The sequence below is a fragment of the Martes martes genome (assembly GCF_963455335.1).
Source record: "Martes martes genome assembly, chromosome: 10".
Classification (NCBI taxonomy): Eukaryota; Metazoa; Chordata; class Mammalia; order Carnivora; family Mustelidae; genus Martes; species Martes martes.
The window spans coordinates 16,199,416-16,223,269 of NC_137898.1; the positions used below are offsets into that span (position 1 = coordinate 16,199,416).

The 23,854-nt window shown below is 36.3% G+C and overlaps 2 pseudogenes across 2 annotated transcripts; one reads left to right on the forward strand and one right to left on the reverse strand.

The window, feature by feature from the left end:
* The first annotated feature begins 1,887 nt into the window (after window positions 1–1,887).
* Window positions 1,888–3,060, forward strand: LOC308350752 (olfactory receptor 4P4-like; annotated as a pseudogene). The gene is made up of 2 exons: window positions 1,888–2,521; window positions 2,740–3,060. The product of its transcript is annotated as an olfactory receptor 4P4-like (transcript).
* Window positions 3,061–8,613: 5,553 nt separating this feature from the next.
* LOC308350753 (olfactory receptor 4P4-like) lies at window positions 8,614–13,962 on the reverse strand (annotated as a pseudogene). The gene is made up of 2 exons: window positions 13,015–13,962; window positions 8,614–8,788 (listed from the first exon to the last, which is right to left on the reverse strand). The product of its transcript is annotated as an olfactory receptor 4P4-like (transcript).
* Window positions 13,963–23,854: the final 9,892 nt, after the last annotated feature.

Consider the following 23,854-nt stretch of genomic DNA (forward strand, 5'->3'; position numbering starts at 1 on the left):
CAGATTTTAAATTGGAGTTTCCCATGATCACATTTGCTAAATCCCTGTTATGAATGTTCTTTCTTATTTCCTTCATTTCCCCATTGATTGTGGGTGTGTGCACGCATGACAGTCTGTGGTCCTAAAGGAATCACCCAGAAAGGAAAGACTATAAAAGAAAAATGACAGTTTTGAACCACACGCATCTCTGGCTATTTCATATTACCTTATGTATTCCTTCTTAAAAATCTGAATTTTGTATCGATATCTTCATTGTAAAAGGAGTAAAATGAAGTTTAGAGAGATGAAGGAATTCACTTAAGGTCGGCACTGGTCGGTTTCCTTAAGACGCCTCAATGTTTCTCCCTCTTCCTCTGCTATGCTCTTCTAACCACTGGTTCAGTGGTTGCCTGATGTTTTTTATGTGTCAACTGTGACTTAAGTTTCTACCTAAGAGGGGTTCATACTATCTCTCCCATCAAAATGTTATTTCTATGACAGGAATTCTCTTTTTCCCATTTACATCTGCTCTCTGCAGCGATCATGTGTAATGACCCCTCAGGTTACAGGGTGAGATGGATAAGTAGCACTATAGTGGATTCAATGCCAATGATGGTCTAGAAACAAGGAAGAAGCTTGACTTAAGCTATTTACATGTTGGTAAAACTGAAGGAAAATTATTTAAAATGTTTTAGGTTGAGAAAATTCCAGACAACATTAATGTTAAATAGTCCATATATCTTTATTTCCATAAATATTCAGGAAGACAGAATGGGTGTCCATTCATCATCTTAACTTGCATGTACTCTTCTACTCAGATGAGGGCTCAGAATAGACTTTTCATATTTTCTTCATGACACTCATCATCATCCCTCTCAGCTCTCTCCCATAAAATTCATTCAAAATTGAGGGGGAAATCAGGATTTCTGTGTCTCATCATTCACAGGGTATAATTTCCCCATCCTGAAAAAATGCTTAGATCTATCGATCTGAGTTTCTTCTTTTTAAAATCAAAGATTTGGATTAGTCAAGTGAATTCTGCTTTTAAATTGTTTGCAGTTTTCTTGTATAAGAATTCTTTTAAAACCAAATTGTTTTAGGTCAATAACTGTATCTGAACATTAATGTTATTTTCACCTTATTAACAAAGTTTCAGCATCACTTGCAATGAGTAGGAATAGGTCAATGAACTCAACCTCCCTAAAGCTTTTCAATAGTCTTTAACTAAGATTAACTGCTGAATACTCTGTAGCTCATCATTATTTTCAATATACTTTTCCACCATTCTTTGCTTTTTTAAATAACAATGAATTCATTGGTTTAGCGTGATCCATTCACAATGTTTGGTCACATAGCAAAAAAAGAGGGTGCTATATACAAATTAACCTTTAGCTGTTCAGGCTGATACATGTCCATTTCCTGAGGATTCACTGCCAGATAGTCCACGGAATTTGACCAGAAAATGGTGAAAATAGGAAAGCTGACCTCATGTATTAGCCACACAGATTTAAGATATAGGCAGTAAAACGTTTTTTGACTTGGGACAACTTTTAAAAATCCTCTTTTTTTTTTTACCTAAATAATATAATTAATAATAATGAATGGTTTTTAATTTCCAAAACATCATTTAAATATTTAAAAATCATTACCAGTAAAACTGAGTAACATACATAATCTTTCCCATTATTCCCATTATAAAATTATTCCCTAATACTTCTATAGAATTAAAACAATAAAATAAAACAGCTTGATGAAAGAAATCCAGAATAATTATACTAATGTGATATTCATGACAATCTACTTTTCGTAAATTTTATGTCATTGTGTTCATACTGTTAAGTTTTTACCAAATTTCTGTTTATTTCCTTCAGATACATAACTCATTTGCATGTAACATAGAGCAAACTCAAGTATATGGAGAAGCAGAGAAACATCTCAGAATTCATACTACTAGGACTTTCGTATGACCAGAACATGCAAATATTTTGCTTTGTGCTCTTCTTATTCTGTTATGTTGCCCTGTTGGCAGGAAACCTTCTGATCCTTGTCTCCATTCGATGCAGCCCTCTTTTTCACCAACCCATGTACTACTTCCTCAGCCACTTATCCTCTATGGACATCTGCTACACCTCTACTGTCACACCCAAATTCATTGGTGACCTACTAAGGGGGACAAAAACCATCTCTTATGGTAATTGCATGTTACAGGTTTTTGCTGTGCACTTCTTTGGGAGTATTGAGGTCTTTATCCTCACAGTCATGGTCTTTGATCGCTATGCTGCCATCTGCAAACCTCTCCACTATCTGCTTATCATTCACAGAACAAGGTGATCTCCTAGTCTTGGGTGCTTGGGCTGGTGGGGCTCTGCATTCTTTTCCTCAATTATTGATGGCAATCCAATTGCCATTTTGTGGTCGTAATGAAATCGATCTCTACTTTTGTGATATCTTCCCTCTGCTGAAAGTTGCCTGCACTGATATCTACATCACTGGGATCCTTGTGGTTGCCAATTCAGGTATGGTCACCTTAGTTACCTTTTTTGTCTTGCTTGTCTTTTTTTTTTTTTTTTTTTTAAGATTTTATTTATTTATTTGACAGACAGAGATCACAAGTTGGCAGAGAAGCAGGCAGAGAGAGAGGAGGAAGCAGGCTCCCTGCTGAGCAGAGAGAGCCCGATGCGGGGCTTGATCCCAGGACCCTGGGATCATGACCTGAGCCGAAGGCAGAGGCTTTAACCCACTGAGCCACCCAGGAGCCCCATCTTGCTTGTTTCTTATGTCATTATTTTATTTAGTCTAAGACATCACTCAGCTGAGGGAAGATGCAAAGCCCTCTCCACCTGTGGGTCTCATATCACTGTGGTCAGCTTATTTTTTGGGCCTTCAATTTTTGTCTACCTTCGACCTCCAACCACTTTCTCTGAAGATAAAATATTTGCTCTATTTTATACCATCGTTGCTCCTATGTTCAATCCCTTAATCTATACGCTGAGAAAGACAGAGATGAAAAGTGCCATGAGAAAAGTTTGGTGTCAAACATTATTTTCAAATAATAAGAATAATGAAGAAACGTATAACTGAACACATTTATATAAAAATGGGCTTCATGTTACTAAGCGAGGTAAAAAATATTTCATGTTCTTTATATTCCATCACTCTCATGAATGGAATGCATGAAAGAAAGAAGTACTAGAAAGAAACTTAACGCAATAGCTAAATGAATCCTAATGCCCACATACCAGAATTTACTGAAAACTTATTTTATGGAGTATTCAGGAGATGTGGATAGGGTCATTTTCAGGAAAAAAACAAACCAACCAACAAACAAACAAACCAACAAAAACTCTCTGGTCCAAAGCAAACAAGACAACACTATTTGATCAGTGAATTATCAAGGCAAAATAATTTTAATGATAATTCTATTAAACATCCTGGACTTATATGCCAGTCCACATAGTGATACACATTCTGCACTAGTAATGAAGTTTAAATCTAAAATTAAATCTTAACTTTATTTTTCTTACGTATTTTTTATCATCATGTTCTGTTAGCTAACACACAGTGCAACAATTAGTTTTTGATTAGTGTTCAACAATTCCTTACCTGCATATAACACCAATCATCATGAACACTTTTATGATAGAACATTTCCTTGTACTTCTAGTAGTGGCATTCAGAAATCAGCTGTGCAATAAAAAAAAAAAAAATCTGTATAGAACCAGCTTAATTTTTCTTTCTTTCTCTCTCTTTCTTTCTTTCTTTCTTTCTTTCAAACCTCTCTTAAAGTGGCTCCTGGTGATTAATTCTCCTGAATTCATATAAAATAGACAGACTAAGAGTCAAGAGAAATGAAGAATCAAGAATTGAGGATACTAAAATCATAATTGCTTGTTATTTCACCTATTTAACAGAATATAAAACATTTTCCACAAATTTTAAGGGACTGAAAATAAAATTGATAAAGTAAAAACTGATAAGTACGTGGAAAAAAAGCCCAGCAAAAGACAGATTAAGACATGGTCTAACACCAAAACAAGCCATATGTCACTTTCCAAGCATATTTTCGTTGCATATGGATGTTTATAGCTGTTTTATTTATAACTGTCAAACGTCAGAAGCAACCAAGAGGTCTCTGTATAGATGAATAGATAAATAAATTACAATTTTCTGGTCAATGGAATGTTATTCAGAGCTAAAACCAAATGAACTAGCAAGCATGACATGATACGTAGGAAACTTAAATGTGTACGACTAAGTGTAAGAAGCCAATCTGAAAAGGCTACCTATTATGTGATTGCAACTATATGAATCCTGGGAAAGGCAAAACAATGGAGACATCGACAACATCAGTGTTTGCCAAGTGTCAGTGTGGAGGATAGAATGAATAAACAGAGCTCAGAGGATTTTTAGAGCAGGAATCACATCTGTATGTTAGTACAGTTCTGGATACACATCCTTATGCATATTGAAACCCATAAAATGTACTACGTCAAGTGTGAACCTAATGAAAAGAATATTTGGGGAGATAATGCCATGTGAGTGTAGGTTCCTTTGATGGAAATGGATGTATCACTCTGGTGGGAGAGGCTGTCTGTGTGTGGGGACACGGGTATTATGGGAAATCTTTGTACTTTCTGCTCAGTTTTTTTTGTGAACCTAAAGCTGCTTTAAAAAATAAAGTTTATTGATTAAAAATATACACTATGTCATAGCAGATATATCAAAGCTTGTACGTGGAAGGAAGGAGACATCTGAAAAAGATTTTCCACAGGGAAAAAAAAAATGTAGAAAAGGCCTTTTTGCATGCTTGATTGGATTCAAAGAAAAGTTGCTTAAGAAATTCAGCAAATGTCACTATAGAGAGGATGTTAGAAAGCAAGATTTTATTTAAAGGAAGATGGTAAAAGCATGGAAAATGTTTTAGAATATGTAAGTAAAATGCAAGAGCTGCAGTCAGTCTGGGGGCACCGTCCGAACAGGTATAAAGAGCAGAAAAAAATAATGAAGATGGTGAAACTCACCAGAACTGTTAGAGCAGAGAGGGAGTGGACAGATTGTCTCAGCAGTTATACACAAAGAAGCAAAACTGTTGTGAGAGTAAACCTTTTCTACTAGGCATGTTCTACCTGTTTCATTATTTAGTGGGATCAAAGAAAGCTGTCTCTGAAAATGAAGTAGAAGTTCAGATATTTACACAAAAAAATCATTTTAAAGGCCTCTTTTATTTTTTTTTAAAGGCCTCTTTTAAATAGTGGATATCATTTGTTTTCATTACCATGCTGTTTTAATAATATAAATTTCTCTTTCAGAACACTATTAATGATCAAAATTATTATTTGCACACGATATTGACCTAGGTTAATGATGTTTTCTGCCACAAATCTAGACATGCATTCCAAGTTAGTGAGACTTTAGCATTCTATAAAATCAACAACTTTCACAGAAATGACTTCGGACTTCTTACTGTGGCTTTCATGTTTAATAATTTGAGAACATTGTCTTTTTTTTAATTGAGATATAAATGATGTATGAGATTATGTTAGTTTATTTAATATAATGTATTGAGAAATAGTCACTGCAATAAGTGTAGCTAAGATCCATCACCACACATAATTGCAAATTATTTTCTTGTGACAAGAACTTTTTGGATGCCAGACTTTCTCATTTTATTGCACAAAATCCTGCCTGAGGATTTGAAGACGTAGATTATGGAATTATTCCATGTCAGAATCTAGGACCCATCTAGATTTTTTATTAGGAAACCCATGCATATTTGTTATTATTTAAGACCTAAGCTATTTCCAAAATATTTCCATTTCTGTGTTTGTTGGTATGAAAACTTTGATGAGGGTTGCATGTTATAAGAATGAAAATATAATGGGCACCTGGGTGGCTCAGTGGGTTAAAAGTCTCTGCCTTCGGCTCAGGTCATGATCCCAGGGTCCTGAGATTGAGCTCCGCATTGGGCTTTCTGCTTGGCGGGGAGCCTGCTTCCCCAGCCCCTCTGCCTGCCTCTCTCTCTACTTGTGATCTCTGTCTGTCAAATAAATAAATAAAATCTTTATAAAAAAAAAAGAAAATATAACTGGAAAAGAAAAAAAGAAAAGCATATCAACTTAAAATTATTAAAGACTAACCTATGAAATGGAGCTAATGCATTTGGCTAAAAATTTTTGATGAGGGCGAACAGCATTAAAAAAAAAAAAGCACACCAGAAAATATATTTTATTCTCATTAATGAGATTAGTATAGCATACCAACATAATTATAAAGGATTTCAGGCCATAAATATGTGGTTTAAAAGATGTACTTACATAATAAAGTTTTATAAAAATTCAAATAAAATATTGTAAGGACTATACTGGCATAATGACATATTTTCATGATTTTTTTTAAATACTTGTTTTAAAGAAGATTAAGGTTTGCAGAAACATTACTCAAAACGAACAAGGGGCACCTGGGTGGCTCAGTGGGTTAAGCCTCTGCCTTCGGCTCAGGTCACGATCTCAGGGTCCTGGGATCGAGTCCCACATCGGGCTCTCTGCTTGGCGGGGAACCTGCTTTCTCCTCTCTCTCTCCGCCTGCCTCTCTGCCTACTTGTGATCTCTGTCTGTCAAATAAATTAATAAAATCTTAAAAAAAAAAAAAAAGAACAGCAAAGTCCCATATATACGCTCTGTGCCTCACAATTTATGTTTTTTGACATTGTGTAGTGGGGTCGTACATTTTTTACCACTACTGAACCAATATTGGTACAGTATTCCTGAAGTCTGTAACTTGCATTAGGATTTACTCTTGGTGTTGCCAAGTTTTATGGATTTTGACATATGCATTATGTCATATATTCACCACTACACTATCATACAGAATAGTTTCCCTTCCCTAAAATTGCCACGTGTTCCATCTATCACCCCTTCTCTTTTATCCCTGAGACTTTACCAACCAGTGATTTTTTTACATCCATTTTTTTCTTATCCAGAAAAGGAATTCATAATTCATATCTGTGATATAAATATTTTGGTTTCAAAGCCTAAAAATTCTCTTTGGGATTATCTCCTTTATTGATTTAGTCAGTAATATTTTAAAATTCACTGTTACCTACTGCTTGCACTCTACTTCTGCCACATAAATATAATCATCCTTAAACTGGGTCATCTATGATAATAAATATTATAAACATATCATTATAATTGGTATGATTCAAGAGAAACCTAACACTCCCCAAATTAGAAGGAATCAATATAAAAGCATAAAGCCGATTTTACCAAAGAATTCAAATATGCATTAAATCCAACCACTAAAGTCTTCTTAATATCAAAGAATATGAGTTTTTCTCACCAAGATGTGTTACTGTTCTAGAAGGATGTAGGTAAACATATTACATGATTTCAGAATATAGGAGCACCTGGGTGGCTCATTCAGTTGAATGACACTTGATTTTAGCTCAGGTCATGATCTCAGGGAACTTGGTCTCCATAATCAGGGGAGTCCGCTTGAGATTCTCCCTTTACCCTTTCCCCTCACTCATGAGATCTCTCTCTCTCTCTCTAAAGTAAATAAATAAATCTTTAAAAGAAGGGATTTCAGAATATAACCCCAAGAATTGGAATGGAGATTATTGGATTACATAGTGTCCTTCACAACAGGAAACTCCTATAGTTATTTGAATCTGATACTTTCTATCAAGTCAGGAAGAACAACTACATTGAAGATTCATGGTCAGCTATGATGACATGGAAGTGCCTAATAACGGAAACTGGAAGAGGAAAAACCTCCAGTCTGTGGATGCAAACATCCAGGGTGGTACAGAGCAGCAGAAAACACCAGGAGTCCACATGAAGATGGACAGGGCAAGCTCCAGATCAAAACCACAAGCTTTAGGGCAGGCAAGACAGGCAGAGACAAAATGTTGAAGCACATCTAAGGCTATAGACTTATGTACCTGTTTGTAGCTTATGCTGTCTATTCCTCTACATAACACTGAATAAACCCCAACCAGTGGGTGTGTCCATATTGATATTTTCCTGAAGGAAGTAGTGATCATGTCCAAAGACAGGATTATACTAGCACTACCCCATTAAGATCATATTCTTTATGGACTTCTAGGTAAATCCAAACTCTGAGGAAAGATTTGAAACTTCCTTTCTTTGGTCATCTGAAATCCACTTCTTGCTCCATAATTTCCTATGGTAGCTTTCCCTTCTGCATTCCTCAGAGTGTCAATCAGAGGGTTGAGCAAGCAGTTCCAAATATATAAAAGACAGCTATCATCTTATCGATGGGGAAGGTGGTTGCAGGATGTCTGTATATAAATATACAGGATGGCCACAAGGATGTGGGAGAGGGCATTTCTTCTCCCTTCAGCAATGTGGTATTTAGTGAATGCAAGATGATAACATAAGAGCACATGAGCAGGACAAAACTCAGTGGGTGAATAGCCCCAATTTGGACACCACGAATAGGTTGATCACATAGTTGTCTGCTCAGGTAAGTTTCCACAAGGGCTGCAAAGTCACAAAAACTTGATCAGTCATGGGGACCACAGAAGGGTAAACTGAAGACCAGAAACATCTGAGCTGAAGAATGCACAGAGGACTCCACCCAGGCCTTAGGCAGCAGCATAGCACAGACCCATCACCTCATGATGGTTGTGTAATGCAGGGGCTCACAGATGGCCACATAGTGGACAGCAGCCATGAGGACAAGGATGAAGATCCCCAGGCAGCCAAAGAAATGTAAAGAAAAGCCTTGTCTCACGCACTCACTGAAAGTGATAATGGTCTTCTTCAAAAGGGCATCCACAGTTATTCTAGGGGTTAAGGAAGAATAGAAGCAAATGTCAGATTTGGATAGGTGGAAAAAGAAGTATATTGGTTTCCTGAGTGTCCAGATGTTCTTGACATAGTAATAATCAGAAAGATACTCAACAACATCCCCAAATAGAAGCACAAGAAAGTGGCAAACAGTATTCTCTTCCTAACGGGAACCTGGATCAACCCACGAGAAACATTTCCAAAATAGGGGCTTTTGGATGGGAAGGTTGGTTAAGCATCCAGCTCTTGGTTTCAGCTTAGGTGGTGATTTCCATGTCTTAAGATCAAGCTCCCTTCCAGGGTTCAGCATGTAGCTGGACTCTTGAGACTTTACCTCCCTCTCTTTCTGCCGCTCCACCATTCTCTCTCTCTCTCTCTCTCAATCCTTCTACAATACATACATACATACATACATACATACATACCTATTTGGCCATAAAAAAATGATGGTTGGCACTTCACCATAATTAAAACTATGCAGTAGAACTAGTATACAAAAAGGGATGAACTAAACAGTTGAGGATGTGAATTAACTGGTATCCTTCTCTAAGGGTTGTCCACGTGTGTGTACAGGAGAAGGTTAGAGGTGACCAGCTGTGTCCTGAGGTGGATCAGTGCAGGCTAGCTCTGGAGCACAGCTTGGTCAATACTGACATAACGGTGGTGTAGACAAGCTCTAAACCACTGGGTTATCATGTCCTTTAAGACAAAGTGCTAGAATCTCTCACTTCCTCAGGGTTATTAAACATTTAAAGCCCCAAAGGAAGCAGGAAACTAGAATAAAGCATTTTCTTGCTTCAATTGCTTACTGACTATTTGAACCAGTTATCCAAACTTTAGAACCTTCTGTGCTTTTATCTACATAGTAAAGCTAATAATACATATGTCAAAATATGCAGTATTATGAACAATAAGTAATATAATGAGCTTAATCCAACCAACAATCTCTCAGTGGATTTTTGTTATCCTTTGGCTAAGTAGATTGATCTGAAACAGATTAAATACTATAAAATTTGATTTCCTGACCCTTCTTGCATGAGAAAACATCACACACACGGGCTGGCATGTGGAAGAGAGAGACTGACTGGCTTTAATGCGGGCAGATGAGGCTGAGTCTAAACCACCCGTGACTAGTCAGTGAGCAGAGAATGAACCGGATGGGAAACACATTAAAGGCTTTGCTGTACTTGGCTTCCTCCCTCTGATTTTTCCACATTAGTTTTGTGTTTTCTCCCTGCCAACTCATGTGATATTGTTCATTTTATTCATCTTCGCATTCTACATGTAAAGATGATCTTTCTTCTAGTAACAATATTGGTCATTTTAAGCAATCTATAAACTGACAAATGTTTTGTGATGATCTTTCAAGAGATAATATCAAATCTTGCAATATTTTGGTTTATTTACCACTAGCTGCTGCAAATATAATTTGTCCAATTTCTCTTGGTTATAAAAACTGTACTTAATTTTTTCTCCCTCATCGTTTTTTCCTGCTATTCATGTTTCTTTGCACAGTGCCTCCAGAATGATGATACCTTTTGCCTTGCATTTACCTAATGTAAATCTATCTTCCTTTTCATAACATTTCACGGCCCAGTCCCTTCTCTGCCATAATTGCTGTGTTTCTTCAGATATCGTATTTTACATGCTATGTAGCACGAGCAAAAGGCCTTTCATGAAAGTTGTGAGGCTTTAAGGTATTATCTGTTTTCACTAGAAAATCTTTTTTTCAGAAGACTCTTCATTTAGTTATAAGATGACTTCCTTTAAATACTGTGTTGCAGTGTATTTTGTGATTAATAAAATTTATTTTTTAGAGACGTTTTATTTTCATACAAAATAGAACAGAAACTACAGAGATCCCAAACACCCCCTTGTCCCCTTCACTGGGACAACCTCTCCCTTAAGAGTGCTGCATGTGATACAATTAAATGAACTCACACCAAAACATCATGATCACCCAAAATTCGGTTTACATTAAGGCTCACCCTTGGTTTTGTACATTCTGTACATTTTGACATGTATGACAACACTATCAGAAATTCAGGGACATACAGAACAGTTTTCCTACCCTAAATATCCTAGCATCCCGCCGATTCATCTCTCCCCTCCCTAATGTTTGTGTTCCAGGGACTGATCTTTTTTCAGTTTCCGTAGTTTTGCCTGTTCTAGAATGTCATATATAGATGACCCCCAACTTACAATGGTATGACTTGTACTTTTTCCAACTTTACCATGCTGTAAAAGTGATACACATGCCACAGAAACTGTACTTTGCATTTTGAATTCGGGTCTTCCCCCAGGCTAGTGATATGCAGTACAATCCTCTCTTGTGATGCTGGGCAGGGGCAGCGAGGAGCAGCTCCCAGTCAGCCAAGTAATCACGAGGGTCAATGATTAATACGCTTACAACCATCTGTACCCATATAGCCATTCCAATTTTCACATGCAGTGCAGTATTCAATAAGTTACATGAGATATTCAGTGCTTTATTACAAAATAGGTTTTGTATTCGATGACTTTGCCCAACTCCAGGCTAAATAATGTAAGTGTTCTGAGCACAGTTAAGGTAGGCTAGGTTAAGTGATGAGGTTTGGAAGGTTGGGAGGATTTCATGCATTTTGACTTAAGGTATTTTCAACGTATGATGGGTATATTGGGACATAGCTCTCTTGTAAGTCAAGGAAGACCTGTAGTTCAAATCAAACAAAAGGGAGCCCCTTCACATTGTTTTTTTTTTCCTTTCTGAAATATGCATGTAAGTATCCTGCATATATTCCCTTACCTTACTAGCTCAGTTCTTCTTCGTGCTGAATAATGTTCCATTCTCCGGATGTACAAGAGTTTATTTATTTATTCACCTAGTGGGGGACATCTTGTTACTTCCAAGGGTTGCTGATTATGAATCCATCTGCCATAAATATCCATGTGCAACTGAAATGCATTAATTTTTTTCATTTACATTGTGGTTAAATCTCTCTCTCACTCCGTCTCTCTCCCTGTCATTGCAGTAAGAATAGTCTTTGGCTCTGGATCCAAGGACTAACCACTTGGTTATCAATTTTAGGCAGATAGGAGTGAGCAACACATAAATTTTAATATATATAGTTCTTTAACTTTATGGGAAATGATACTAAACTCTGGCCAATAGGTGGAATGCCAAGAAGTGTGTTTCATCATCCAAATTGTAGATTCTCACTCTATCTTCACTATGTATTACCATTGATTTCAATGGGACTTCATAAGAGTTGACCCCCAGAAACCACTTTAAAACAGATTCATCTTGGGGCACCAGGGTGGCTCAGTTGGCTGAGAGATTGCTTTTGGATCAGGTTGTGGTGTTTCATGGGATGAAGCCCTGTACTTGGCTTCAGGTTAGCGGGGAGTCTCCCTCTCCCTCTCCCTTGGCCCCCCAAAGTCCACCGGGCCACCATTCCTGCTCATGTTTGCTCAAGCTCTTTCTCTTTCTCATATAAATAAGTAAAATCTTTTAAAAATTGATAACAAAATTACAGATTCTATTCTAAATACTTATTTGCTTGCACAACTGCTTTCTGTATGAACTAGAGGATGTATATATGAATGTTCTATTAGAAATTTAAATTGATTCAGTTTTAGAATATAGCTTTTTTTTTTTCTTATTACAACTCTTGAACAACCAAAGAATGTCTGTTATTGTGTGGTCTGACCTCTATAAATCCAATGATTTTGTAAAAGTTTCATTAAACTATTTACCTTAATAACTCACCAATCATTATAACATTGGTCTACTTGCTTTGGCTCAGTTGTTTTTCATGGAGGTTCCCCTACATATATCATCTTAATAGCTCATAAAATTAACACAGTTTTCAATTAATTTTGGTATGCAGGAATAAGGACTTGCTCACTATTACGTTAATCTTAAGTGCTAATTTTTTTCCATTCACTCCCCTCATGGCAGTGATGGTCCACAGACCCCATGACCTAGTCCCTGCCTTTTTCATTCACATCTTTTCATTCTCAGAGTTGTTTAGCCAATAAACGTTTTTTAAAGATTTTATTTATTTATATGACAGGCAGAGATCACAACTAGGCAGAGAGGCAGGCAGAGAGAGAGGAGGAAGCAGGCTCCCCCCTGAGCAGAGAGCCCGAAGCAGGGCTCGATCCCAGGATTCTGGGACCATGACCTGAGCCGAAGACATATGCTTTAACCCACTGAGCCACCCAGGCACCCCTAATAAACTTTTTCAAATTAACTCTGTGCTTCCTTTGAAAATAATGATGGGCACCAAACCTTTCTCATGGCTTTTTTCATCTCTGAATTTCTCAGAGTATAGATTAAGGGATTGAACATAGGAGCAATGATGGTGTAAAACAGAGCAAATACTTTGTCCTCAGGAAAAGTAGTTGGTGGTCTAAGATAGATAAAGATTACAGGCCCAAAAAATAAGATGACCACAGTGATATGAGACCAACAGGTGGAGAGGGCTTTGCGTCTTCCCTCAGCTGAGAGATTTCTTAAAGTGAACAATATTATCCCATAAGAAACAAATAAGACAATAAAGGTTACTAAGGCAACCATACCTGAAAAGGCAATCACAAGGACGCCAGTGATGTAGGTATCAGTACAGGCCACCTTAAGCAAAGGAAAAATATCACAGAAGTAGTGATCGATTTCATTAGGACCACAGAAGGGCAAACCAATTGCAGTAGAAAATAGAGGACAGGCATGGATGGCTCCACCAGCCCAAGCAGCTAAGACTAGGAGGTGGCATCTTTTCCTGTTCATGATAATCACATAGTGGAGAGGTTTGCAGATGGCAGCATAGCGATCAAAGGCCATGGCTGTAAGAATAAAGATTTCCGTACCGCCAAAGAAATGCATTGTTAAGACCTGTAACATGCAATTACCATAGGAGATGGTTTTTTTTTTTTCTGCTAACAGGTCAGTAATTAACTTGGGTGTAACTGTTGAGGTGTAGCAAATGTCTATGAAGGATAAGTGGCTGAGGAAGTAGTACATTGGTTGGTGAAAAAGGGAACTGCATCGAATGGAGACAAGGATCAGAAGGTTTCCTGCCAACAGGGCAACATAACAGAATAAGAAGAGCACAAAGCAAAATATCTGTACGCTGTGGTCATACGAAAGTCCTAGAAGTATGAATTCGGAGATGTTCCTTTGGCTTTTCATATATTTGGATTTGCTGTAAACTTCCATAAGGACTTATGTTTCTGAAAAAAAGAAAACATAATTAAAGGTGAAAATTAACTGTATGGACACAATAATATAAAATTTTATAATGTATGTTGACACAAATAGAGTTAAGACTAATTCTTCATTTATTGAATTAAACAGCTTTTCTCTTTATTCTCTTTTATAACTCTGTTATGAAATAATTTTATAATTACATATTTTACTCAAAATTACTAGTAATTACTTAAATATTTAAATATTATCTTGAAAATACATTTTATTACTGCTAATGCTATGTTTCAATAAAGGGCTTCTGATTTTATTATTTAGCATAAAACAAGGCAAGAATTTTTCCATATTTCCCAGTTGTCATAAGTTTTGCATGAAATCAACTTTCCTTCCTTTAAAATTATCTTAGAAGATTCCCTTAATTTTTGGTAATGAATCTGAAGAAAAGTACATTTGTTTAAACAACCAGTCTGGACTACTGAACTTTTGTGCAGAGCATAGAATACTTTCCTACATGGTCAAACATTGACAATGAGTCATGTTAAACCAATGGAATTGCTCTTACATCAAAAGGCAAAGACTCTTTGAATGCAGCATTAGAGAAAGTAGCAATTAATGACTGAAATTTTGAAAACCATTTAGGAAACCCATTCATGTGTCATTTTTATATTTCATGAGTTAAATAAAATTTTTAAAAAATGTTGTCACTGAAGTTTGTGATGGCAATTGATAAAGGAAAGATAAGATTGTTGAATTGCCCAAGTATATTGGAATTATTTATATTTCCTGGCTTTTACTGAATATTTCATATTTTAGATACAATCTAAAAATCAAAAGTCAATAAAAGGAGATAATACTCAATGTAACTTGAAGACAACTTTGTGATGAGTAAGCACTCAATGATATTGTGCATAAATGAATAAATGAAACATTTAGGAATTTGCATCTTTGCATCTAATATATACTTTTTAAAAATTTATTTTTATTAACATATAATGTATTGTTTGCCCCAGGGATACAGGTCTGTGAATGATCATGCTTACACACTTCACATCACACGCCATAGCACATGCCCTCCCCAATGTCCATAACCTAATGACCCTCTCCACAGCCCCCTCCCCCCAGCAAACCTCAGTCTGTTTTGTAAGATTAAGAGTCTCTTATGGTTTCTTTCCCTCCAATCCCATCTTATTTGTCAGAGAGAGATGGCGCAAGCAAAGAAAGAGGCAGGCAGAAGGAGAAGCAGACCCACTGAGCAGGGACCCTAATGCAGGACTGGATCCCAGGACCCTGGGATCATGGCCTGAGCTGAAAGCAGATGCTTAACTCAATTGAACCACCCAGGTGTCCCTCTGAGATATACACACACACATATACATATACATATACATATATATACATATATATGTATACATGCATGCATATATATGAATATATATACATATATACATATGTATATATATGTATGTGTATATATGTATATGTGTATATATATATACTCAGTGCAAAATGAGTGAAGGATAAGAAGCTCTTCTAAGAGCTATTTTACATACTAATTAGGAAATTTCTGATTGTAGTAGGTTTGCAAAAACTAACACACCTTTTACCTTGGTCTGAATCTCAAGTGACAGACATATCTGGGCCTCCAGATGTCTAATAAAAAAAAAAAAAATCAAAGTGATTTTGTTGCAATATTGTTTAGCAATCATAATCTGTAGAGGCTCACAGATTTGATATCTGTTATTGAGAGTCTTCAAGAAGATTTTAGATGGCAAAACGTTGACAGCTATGGCATTTTTAGAATGATCTGTACCATAAGACATCCATTCTATTTTAAATTATTATTCAGAATTCTAACCTCAAAAAATTAGAAAATTTTAATTTGTTGCTACTTTGCTTTCAGTATCAAAAACAAGGATCCCTATCCTCCTTATATACCAAAATAAAATAATTATGTAACAGAGTGTTCAGCAGTTAAGTTACTAAGGAGCACTGACACACTTTAGGAGAGTGAGGATCATTGACCTATCTTCTACTTTTTGCAACTGATACTACTCTTTGTATATAAGGTAGAAACAATGTTAGTTTTTGGATATACCTAGTTACTAAAATAAATCAATTTATAGGCAACTTTTACATTCTAAGTAGAATGTGAACAATAGAAATGTGAAAACCATTTGACCAATTCAAATCTCTGATTCTAAAGAGAAGAGACATATCAAGAGAATCTAAGTGGTTTCTCAATATTGAAAAGTAACACACTGTAAATGTTAAAAGACAGAAATCCTGTTTCTTCCTCAATCTAGGGCTGTTCTTTTTTTTTTTTTTATCTATTTGTTAGAGAGAGAGAGAGAGAGAGCGAGCACAGGCAGACAGAGTGGTAGGCAGAGGCAGAGGGAGAAGCAGGCTCCCTGCTGAGCAAGGAGCCCGATGTGGGACTCGATCCCAGGACGCTGAGATCATGACCCGAGCCAAAGGCAGCTGCTTAACCAACTGAGCCACCCAGGCGTCCCTGGGGCTGTTCTTCATGGGAGAGAACTGAGGGGGATGTCATCAAGGACTGTATGGAAAAACTCTTTTGATTCTTCCTCTGAACAAAAAAGAAAATGCAAGACAATTGGTTAACAGATGCCCTGTCTTTCTGAGTGTTTACCTAGGTGAAGAGGTATGGAATATTTAATATACGAAAGTATTCCAGAGTTCACTGATTCTAAGACATTTGAAATAATTTGCCTTCAGTTTTACAAAAATGCAATTCCTCATCACGATTTGTTTGTTTTCCAGATCACTGTTGGAATTTCCTCTCTAGTAGCTCAAACCTCCAGCCTGTATTTTGAGGAAACTTGCTTTATGATCTGTACTTTTAGCAGAGGTAAAAAGGAAGAGAGGAAAAGTCAGTTGAAGAGATTTACTTTCATCAAACAATATAGTGATCCTATATACCCCCATGGAAAAACTGAACCCACAACTGGTAAATAAAGAACTTGAGGCAACCACTGAACAAGGGGTTGAAAAAGCAGCAACACAGAAAGGGGTAGAAATGCCGAGGTGTCTCAAATCAACTGACCAGTGTGATCTTTGAGCAAATGGCTTCATGCCTCCTCTTTCTCATTTCACAACTAAAATATCATTATAAAATTCAGAATTTTAGTGAGGAATACATGAGGTAATACAGAATAGCCAGTGACATGTGTGGTTCAAAACTGTTACTTTTGTTTTAGTCTTTCCTTTCTGAGTGATATGTTTAGGACCATAGATTGTCATGCGTACACACACAATCAATGGAAAAATAAAGGAAATAAAGAACATTCATAACAGGGATTTAGCAAATGTGATCATGGGAAACTCCAATTTGAAATGTGTTGCTGAAAGTCTATTAATCTCATCATTAATTGGTTATCTTCGCCTGTTTCTTAACACTGATCACTAGTCTAATTTTTTCTCTACAAAAGCTACTCAAATGATCCCTTCATTTTTTGGTATTACTGAATACAAAATATGTGTACCTTTTGGATCATGCTGTTCATAAAGGAATAGAAGCTCTTACATGTAAATAAAAGATTCTACCACAATTTCAAACTTTTAGTGTAATAAACTCATACTGTAACAATATAAAAACTCTTAGTGTAATAAAATATAGCATACCATGAACTTACCTTAGTTGGCTTAGAATAAAGTTGTCTATTTTAGGATGGCAAATATTTTGAAATATGGGAAAGTCAAGCATAAACTGGTCTATTTCATAACAGGAATATGGAAGACTGCCTGTGAATGTGATTTGTGATCACAATGAAATTCACTGCCAATATGTATACACTTTATCTAACTCTATTATTTTTCTCACCGGAAATGGGAATTTTGCTTACAACCAATGTGCCATTAAGTATCCTAAAATAATTATATAGTAATCAAATTATCATGAGCTGCAAGAGAGGTTATATACTTGAGAATGAAATTACATAGAATAAATAAAAAGAACACACGATTAGCCTAGCACATGTGTGGTGGGACCCTTCCCAAACCAAGGTGACAAGGGTAGTTCACTAAGCATTAGATCTGAGTGGCTGTCTGGTTAGATTTGGGGCTGCATCAGGAAGCATTCTGTCCGCAGATACTCACTCTGCCAGTTTGTGTCTAGTACCAAAACCTGGAGTCAAATGCAGAGAGTTACAGTCCTGGAATTCAAACACATTCAGATGAATTCTCTGCAAATATTTTGACAATATCAACAAGGCTTAACCTTCTACAGTTTGTAAGGAAAGTGGACTTACAATATTTACTAAGATTCAGTGATGCAAGAAGTGAATCTTCATCCCTCAGGAAAGCAGTTTGGACATTTTGAAAGCTAATTTAGCTTCTTAATAACAGCTCAAAAGTAAAAAAGCAAAATTGGTTTTTATATTCCTGCAGAAGCTAACACAATTTTTTAGGTGTTAAGAAACATCCATTTATTCTATGCCTATACCTGAAAACTATTTGGTTCAGAGGAACAGAATACAAATTTAAGTGGCAATGCAAGAATTAATAGGTCTATGAAATCTTTATGTAATTATATACCCAAAGGCATTTCTAGACAGGTTTTGGACCACGTGTTGCAAATCCACCCTCCACAGTAATATGCTTGATACTCTTGGGCATAAACTTTTCACATCTTCCTATGTAGAAAAAAAATTGTTTTTTTTTTTTTCCCTGAAGGCCCAAAAAGACTATAGTCTAACTTCCCTGTGTTCTTCCAGTTTTCTGAAGAATAGGAGGGAAATCATAGCTCATAGTAGCACCAGGTTAGCTTTCAGGAAATTCTGAGATAAAGTAGGACAGGGAGAACAAAAGACAGTGACTTATAGTCTTTTTTTGTTTTAGAAGTTATCAAGATATTTGGTGTGCAGGGCGGGTAGATAAATAAAATCAATCATTTGTGATATTATAATTGGCATGGCATTACCATTGATGGATAAGCTGTTGGAAAATAGGTGAGAAATAAACGATAAGAATAAACATGGCTTCTCTTTAAGTTCACAGGGAGGAAAAGCAAAAAAGATGGAAAAAAACAGAGGGAGGAAGCCAAGCACAGCAAACCCTTTAATGTGCTTCCCATCCGGTTCTTTCTCTGCTCACTGACTAGTCACAGGTGGCTCAGATTCAGCCTCGTCTGCCTGCACCGAACCCAGTCAGTCTCTCTCTTCCACATGCCAACCCATGCAGGTGACGTTTTCACATGCAAGAAGGGTCAGGAAATCAAATTTTATAATACTTCATCTGTTTCAGATCAATCTACCTAGCCAAAGGATAACAGAAATTTGCTGAGAAATTGTTGGTTGGATTAAGCTCATTATATTCCTACTTGTTCATGGTAATGCATATTTTGACACACGTATTATTAGCTTTACTATGTAGATAAAAACACAGGAGATTCTAAAGGTTGAATTACTAGTTCAAATAGCCAGTAAGCAACAGAAGCAAGAAAATGCATTATTCTAGCTTAGTGCTTCCTTCAGGGTCTTAAATGTTTAATAACCCTGAGGAAATGAGGGATTGTTGCACTTTATCTTAAAGGACATGGTAACCCAGTGATTTAGAGCTTGTCTATACCAGCGTTATGTCCAGTGTTGACAAAGCTGTGCTCCAGAGCTAGCCTGCACCGATCCACCACAGGAGACAGATGGTCAAATCTCTAACCTTCTCCTGTACACACACGTAGACAATCCTTAGAGAAGGAAACCAGTTAATCCACATCCTCAACCATTTAGTTCATCTCTTTTTATATACTAGATCTGCTGCATAGTTATAATTTTGGTGAAGTGTCAACCATCATTTTTTTATGGCCACTATTTTTTTTTTTTTAGATTTATTTACTTATTTTGGAGTGGGGGAGAGGGAGGGGAAAAGAGAGAAAGAGAATCAGTATAGAGGAGGGGGCAGAAGGAGATGAAGACAAAGTGTCAAGCAGCCTCCATACTGAGTGCTGAGCCCTGAAAGGGGCTTGATCTTATGACCCCGAGATCACCACCTGAGCCAAAACCAGCAGTTGGATGCTGAAACAACTTGGCCACCCAGGCACCTGTATTTGTACTTTCTTGTTCACATGCATTTAGAAAAATTTTCTTGTAATCCAAGGTCATAAATATCTTCTCCATATATTTTTGTTTGTTTTCTTTTTCTTTTTCTTTTTTTTTTTAATTTTTACATTTCACATATGATTCTAAGATCCATTTTATTTTTTTTAACTTTTTAAAGATTTTATTTATTTATTTGAGACAGAAAAAGAGAGAGCACAAGCAAGGGGACAGTCAGTCAGTGGGGGAGCCTGATGTGGGGCTCGATCCCAGGATGCTGGGATCATGACCATAGCTGAAGGCAGAAGCTTAACTGACAGTCACCTAGGCAAACCCTAAGATCCATTTTAGAAAAATCTGTACAGCTGTGATATATAGATGAAAGATTTTTTTGCCTTTTTTGTTTGTTTGCTTTGTGCCATAGATACAGATGCACAATATTTCCACTATCATTTGTGGCAAAGGTTATTTTTTTCACAACTGAATTGACTGCAGACTTTTGTTGAGATTAGTTGACTCTAAATGTGTGGGTTTATTACTGGGCTCTCTAGTTTGCTTTGTTGGTCTTCTCAGGTATCTTTATGAAAATGTCCCATAATTTTGAACACAGCAGTTTTGTAACATCGCTGGAAATCAGATAGTGTAAGTTCTCCAACTTTGTTCTTTCTTTAAATTATTGGACTTATTTATATTCCTTATATTTCCATATAAGTTTTGAATTAATTTTGACAAAATTTTAAATATGTGATTATGCCTTTGAGAACGCTTGAATCTGGAGATTCTTTTGGGGAGAATTCAGCTCTTAATAATGTTGAATCATCCATCCATGAAAATAGTATTTTTTCTGTTTATTAATGTATTTATATTCTTTCAACAGATATTTTGCTTTCAGAGTACACGTATGGCTTATATCATGTTACAGTTATTCTTTTTTTTTTTAAGATTTTATTTATTTATTTGACAGACAGAGATCACAAGTAGGCAGAGAAGCAGGCGGTGGGGGGGGAAGCAGGCTCCCCGCTGAGCAGAGAGCCCAATGTGGGGCTCAATCCCAGGACCCCGAGATCATGACCTGAGCCAAAGACAGAGGCTTTAACTCACTGAGCCACCCAGGCACCCCCCGCAGACATTCTTAATTAATGTATAATTTTAAGACATTGTGATATTACAAAGGTGATTTTTAAAATCGAATTTTTATTTTTTTTGTTACTAGTACAAACTATGCAGTTGACTTTTATATGTTGATCTTTTATATCCTTCAGTGATGCTAAACTCACATTAAAAGTAAAACTAAAAGTTGTCTGTATGCACAGTGAAGTGATTGTCTATATAAAAATTTCTAAGGAATGCTCATATAAGCTAGTATAATTGATATATCTCAAAGAAATGTTGGACTAATATGTTGAGAGACCATTTGCTTCTGTTCTTTTTAAAAGAGTTTGTATGGAATATGTATTACTGTTTTATTTAAAGTTTGGTAGAATCCACCATTGAAGTTATCCAGACAGGAGTTAAGGGGACAAAACAATATATTAAATTTTTTCAAGCTGTACAGACTATTGAAAAATATCTATTCTTTTATTTTATATTTTATATTTATTATATATTTATTTGAGAGAGAGAGAAAGAGAAGGAAGGTGGGGGAGTGGTAAAAGGAGAGCTAGAGAGAGAATCCCAAGCATGTCCATACTCATGACCCTGAGATCATGACCTGAGCCAAAATCAACAATTGGATGCTTAATCAACTGAGCCACCCAGGTACCCCAAATATCTATTATGTTTTTATGTAAGTTTTTAATGTAATTTTAATGTAATTTATATCAAAGTGTTTGTCTATCTTATCTAATTGTTGAATATATTGGTCTTATGATCATTATGTTACCTTATTATCCTTCTAAAATCTGTAGATGTGTAGTGATATTGCCTTTATCATTTAAAAAAAGTGTTCAGTAATCAATGATCTATAAGTATCCCAGAAATCAATATCTAGGAATATAAAAGCAACTTAAATCCAAATATGGGATAGGATATAATAATTTATAAATAAATTTATAAATTAATCAAGTCAAGGATATAGCTAGCAGCCTTAAACAGAGAATTAAAAAAAAAAAAAAAGTGTGGGGAATGAAAACTTTCCCTTCCCCTTTCTAGGTTCCTTGGCTGATCTAATAATTAAATTGACTTAGAACAGATTTACAACAGGAAAAAGAAACTTAATTTTGTACACACTGGAATTCCAAAGATATGAGACTCCCTGACCATCAGGCAATCATTTATGCCATCCTGCCCTGAGAAGAGGGCAGTAGAAATCTGGAGTTATAAAGGGGAAGAAGAAAATTCACAAGAAGATAAAAGAGCAAATGTTTGGTAAACAGATGTTTGTCCTATTAGGTAAGTCTTTCTGATGTAAAAATTGAACTCTTGTTAGCTCTCTTCCTGATATAGGTATTCTACCTAAATTATTTTAGGCACTTAAAGGGGAGATAAAACAACTCTTCCTGAGTCTGTTAGACCTTATAGTCTACGTGCTAAAGGGGCATATTCTGGGGTCACATTCTTCTCCCCCTCAAAAGCAAAGCTTGGTCCTCTGAAAAGATTAATAAAACTAAGAAAAGTTTATCAAGATCAATAAAGAGAAAAAGCACAAATTACCAATATGAGGACTGGAACTTATGTATTGGTAGTAGAAGTGTAAAATTGTACAAACGTTGAAATACAGTTTGACAGCATCTACTCAAGCTACAGTGAGCTACATTCTATCAATTCTACATTCAGATATTTGTTTAAAACTGCATGAAATTGCATGACTAGCCCAAGTGTCATCAGTTAAATGCAGAGCTAGCATCATTAGATATGGAATCACACCTGGTCTCGGAAAAAGAATAGGTCACATGACCATATGGCTCAGTCTTAGATATGTCAGATCTTATTTGTAATAAATTTCAAAAGGCAGATGACAAATTTAACAAAAGTAGAGAAGAATCTTTGGACTTAAAGTGAAGTTACAGAGCCATTTCAGGGTCAGATCCAACAACTCTAAGACCAGACTTCTTGCAAATGGACCCACTTGGATGAGGCCCATGGGGCAGGAATCTTAGCAAACTGGATAGATCAGGCACTGGTCAGACTCTCAGATGCCAAAGCTTGCTTTCAGTAGTTTTAAGAATTCTGTGTGAAACCTCCCAATTTAGATTCAGAGCTGGATTCAATTTTGGCTTGATTATTTGGAGGAATTGAATGGAAAGCCTGTGAAAAGCATATTTGTATGAAAAAATAAGAAGTAGTTTGACAAAGAACTAGTTACAAACAAAGAAGGAGCTCTTGAGAAAGTCTTAATACAGTAACAAAGCTTTAGAGGGCATATGTTTAAGTAAAACATGGTATACTGTCCACCCTTGTGTTTAGGGTTTAGTTGTGGTACAGAGAGATCATTATACATTTGTTATTTCATGAATTTATCATAGAATTTACAACTGAGGAAAGTCAAGAACTAAATGATATCAGCGAATGCAAAATATTAAATTAAGTTTAAAATTTGGGTGTATAACGTGGTAACAGTGCTTGGCAATCCAATCCAAAGATGTTGCACACTTGAAGGAGGATAGACCCTGGCAGACCTAGAGAACGGTCAGTGAAAGCAGCCAGGCCACCCTACAGGGCAAACAATGGCTTCCAAGATCCTTTCTTCCTTTGAAGGAAAACATGACACCAGGGCACATTCCTACTGCTCAAAAACAAGAGCCATTCAAGCCCAGACTTGGCTTCAGAACAAAATGGAGAACATCATCCCCATTTCCTTATCAATAAGTGGCCCCACCTGAAAAGGG